We start from the raw sequence: 3,884 nt of genomic DNA, 5'->3' as shown, positions 1-3,884 counted from the left end.
CTTTGTCCCTGGACCAAAAACCATGGAACATGGACTGAGGGGGTGGCTCAGTAGTGAACGACACTTGCTTGCAAAGCCTGCATGCCCAGGTTCAGTTCCCCAGTGCCTACCCATAAAGCTAGATGCCCAAAGTGGCACTTGTGTATGGAGTTTATTTGTAGCAGGAAGAGACCTGTGCAACCATCCCCCACCCATCAATAAATACAATTATTTTTAAAAATATGGAATACTTGGGCCAAAGAGATGGAGTAGCAGTTAAGGCATTTGCCTGCAAAGTCAAAGGACCTTGGTTTGATTCCCCAGGACCCACGTAAGCCAGATGCACAAGGGGCGCATGCATCTGGAGTTCATTTGCAGTGGTTGGAGACCCTAGCGCACCCATTTTCTCTCTTCCTTTCTCTGCCTCTGGTGTGCCCATTCCCTCTCTCAATCTCCCCCCTCCCTCTCTCTCTCTCATAAATAAATAAAGTTTAAAAAATATATGGAACACTTCACAAATTTGCATTTCATCCTTGCAGATTAGCCATGCTAATCTCTATGTCAATTTTTGTATATGTTCTACTACAGTGAGCACAAGTCGATCCTTCGAGGGTCCCTTATGCAATACAATACCTACGAGTGAATTCTCTTCTAAGGGACACCAAGACTGAAAGTCCCAGTGGGCTTTACTTTGCCTATTGCATGTGAAAATCAAATCTGCTCCAAAGAATGGTGGCTCTTAACTCACAAACTCCAAAGCCAGACAGAACCTGTTAGCTACATAACTTTGGGTGAGTTCTTTAAAATCTCTGTAACTCTCTTGTTCAAATAGAGTTAAAAGCATTTACCCCTACTGAATCCCAAGAGGAATTAAGTCCATAATACAAAGGAATTCAAACAGGTCCTTGGGCTATGAAAATTATGAAAGGATTACCTGTAACCATTAGAAAATATTTTTAGGGCTGAAAGGATAGCTTAGTGGTTAAGGCATTTGCCTGCAAAGCCAAAGGACCCAGGTTCAATCTCCCAGGATCCATTTTAGCCAGATGCACAAGGGGGCACACGCATCTGGAGCTTGTTTGCAGTGGCTGGAGGCCCTGGTGCACCCATTCTCGCTCGCTCTCTCTCTCTCTCTCTCTCTCTCTCTCTCTCTCTCTTTCTCTCTCCTTCTTTCTCTGTCAAAAAAATAATTAAAAATAAATATTTAAAAACTGATAATTGCTTTTAAAAAAGAAAATATTTCTAACTTTAAATTAAAATTCTCTACAATGAAACAAATATAGACATGAAGTCAATCAAGACCCTGTAATAAATACCCAAACACAAATGTTTGCTTTCTATGCTTGGTGTCCATTGTACATAGTTTCCATTTCTAAAGAAAGTAGTACAAAGAGGTAGAATAAGTCCCAGTATTATGCAGCTACCATAGCTTGTACATGTACTTCGTGATATTATCCTTATTTTGTCCCTTCCAGCCCACTTGGCTGTCCTCAGAGAAGTTACACAAACAATGAATTGCATTTCACATGGCTTTGATGTGGACAGGTGAACACATGAAGACCTATCTTGGATTTGCATCCCTCTTTCCAGTTGGAAATAATAGTTTGGAAAGAAAGAAGACATGAGAAATGAACAGCTATGTAAATGAGGTCGAAGGATTGTTCTCCTTGGCTCACCTATGGATGCTAATGTCTGAAAGCCAGACCCATGGTGGGCCAAGGGCAGAAGGTCAGAAGGAAATGCACTTGAAAGATAGCTGTCTCCGCTGAGCAAGGGCATGACATCAAACAAAAATCTGAGCAGGAGGATAGAACCACCCAAAGGCACCACAATACCATAGCCCAGGGTCAAAAATATTTGTGGGAGGGCTGGAGAGATTGCTTATCACTGAATAATAGCAAAGGACAGTGTCCGTTGACACGGCCTGTCAAAGATGAGCAAAGGTGGGTCTTCCTGGTAGAAAGGTGTCAGGGAGCATGGCCGGCTGGCTGGCTGGCAGCAGCAGTGTCCTGTGTCAGTGACCACGGACCACAGCATGGCCTTCAGTACTGCAGATCCAGAGATAAACTGTGTCTTCCCACTGGACTGATCAGATATGAGTCACATGCCAAAGAGGTTAGTCATGCCTACAGGGTGATAATGGATGAGAAGAAATGAATCTGATGCCCCTGGGGATTTGTTTCTCCAAATTTGGGGTAGCTTAGGAAGGAGTTAAGTCCGCAAGTCTGAGTTAGCACATAGGATTAATAGATGCCAGATGCTAAGCCTCAAAGATATTCTTTCTTAAATTTTATTTATTCATTTTCAAGCAGAGAGACATAGAAAAGAGACAGAAAGAATTGGCACACTGGGGCCTTCAGCCACTGCAAACGGACTCCAGACACAGGCGCCACTGTGTGCATCGGGCTCCACGTGGGTCTGGGGAATCAAACTCTGGTCGCTAGGCTCTCTAGGCAAGCGTCATAACTGCTGATCCGTTTTCTCCAGCCTAATGTTCCTTCCTGATGCAGCCGATTCTCCCTCCAGGAGCTTCGGTGACCCACACAGACAGAGGGACGTGGATGCCTCTTGCCACATGTCCCTGTGCCCACTAGTCAGATTGGACAGAAGTTTGATACTGGTATGAAGGTTCCATCGGTGTACTTCAATGCAGGGAAGATGAGAACAAAAATAAATAACTTGTCTGCTAAACTACACTCCGTACTTAGGGACCGTGTAGATTGACATTGTGGTGCCGTCTCCTGCATCCCCGCAGGCTGGCATGCGCCAGTGGTGACACACAGCGAACAGAAATGCAGAAGTGGGTCCCTCTCTTGAGGATGATACAGCTGGGCCCAGCCTAAGTACATCTCTATGTGGGGTATTGAGACATTGGCATTCCAGTGCCACCCTACCTGCTGCTCTCCTGCCCTCCTGGCTCTCCGTTGTCTTCCTGCAGTAAGCCCTTTTTCACATTCCTATGACATCGTAGTGGTGATGACATCCACATCCACTGTGAATGACCACATGCTGATTGAGAACAATGGACATAACATTTCCAGTGCCTGGATATGTGGGTTCCTTCCCCGGACCTCAGAGCATGACATGAATACAAAGTAAGTCTGTGAAAATGCTCCGGTAAGATAATGCAGCTTGGGCTGGGGAGATGGCTCAGCGGTTAAGGCACCTGTCTGCCAAAGCCTAAGGACCCAGGTTTGACTCACCAGAACCCACGTATGCCAGATGCACAAGGTGGTGAATGTGTCTGGAGTTCGTTTGCAGTGGCTACAAGCCCGGGTGTGCCCATTCTCTCTGTCTCTCCCATTATAGCTGTGTGTCTCTGCTTGCAAATAGATAAATAAAAATATTTTCAAAATAATAAAAATAGGGCTGGAGAGATTGCTTAGTGGTTAGGGTGTTTGCCTGCAAAGCCAAAGGACAGAGGTTCAATTCCCCAGGACCCACATGAGCCAGATGCAAAAAGTGGAGCATGCATCTGGAATTCATTGGCAGTAACTGGAGCCCTGAAATGCCCAGTCTCTCTCATTCTCTTTCTCTCTCTCTCGCTCTTTCATAAATAAATAAAATAATAAAATTAATAAATAAATAATATGACTGCTCTTGGTGCCCAACAGCCCTTCATCCTCCGCTTTACCCACAAAGACTAAAGGGATCCATATCGAAGCACATTATAGCATTGTGAGACCTTCATGGCCCACCGTTGTTCCCTGGGTTGACTCCATCCACAGCATCTGTGATGATGTTGAACTGCAGGTCCCTCCCCTCACCCCTAAATTCATATGTTGAAGTCTCAGCTCTCAGTCGTTCAGAATGATTGGAAACTGGGAATTAAACGAATGATTAGATTAAAAGAAGACCATAAGGCGGGATTCCACCTCCAACATGCCTGGTGTCCTAATAAGAGG

At 45.0% G+C, this 3,884-nt stretch overlaps 1 pseudogene; it reads right to left on the bottom strand.

The window, feature by feature from the left end:
* Positions 1-475: 475 nt before the first annotated feature.
* LOC123453890 lies at positions 476-574 on the bottom strand (annotated as a pseudogene).
* Positions 575-3,884: the final 3,310 nt, after the last annotated feature.

This window comes from Jaculus jaculus, chromosome 12 (genome assembly GCF_020740685.1).
Source record: "Jaculus jaculus isolate mJacJac1 chromosome 12, mJacJac1.mat.Y.cur, whole genome shotgun sequence".
In the NCBI taxonomy this organism is placed as follows: domain Eukaryota; kingdom Metazoa; phylum Chordata; class Mammalia; order Rodentia; family Dipodidae; genus Jaculus; species Jaculus jaculus.
The sequence above is the reverse complement of the archived record's forward strand: the minus strand, read 5'-3'. Positions and strand labels throughout refer to the sequence as shown.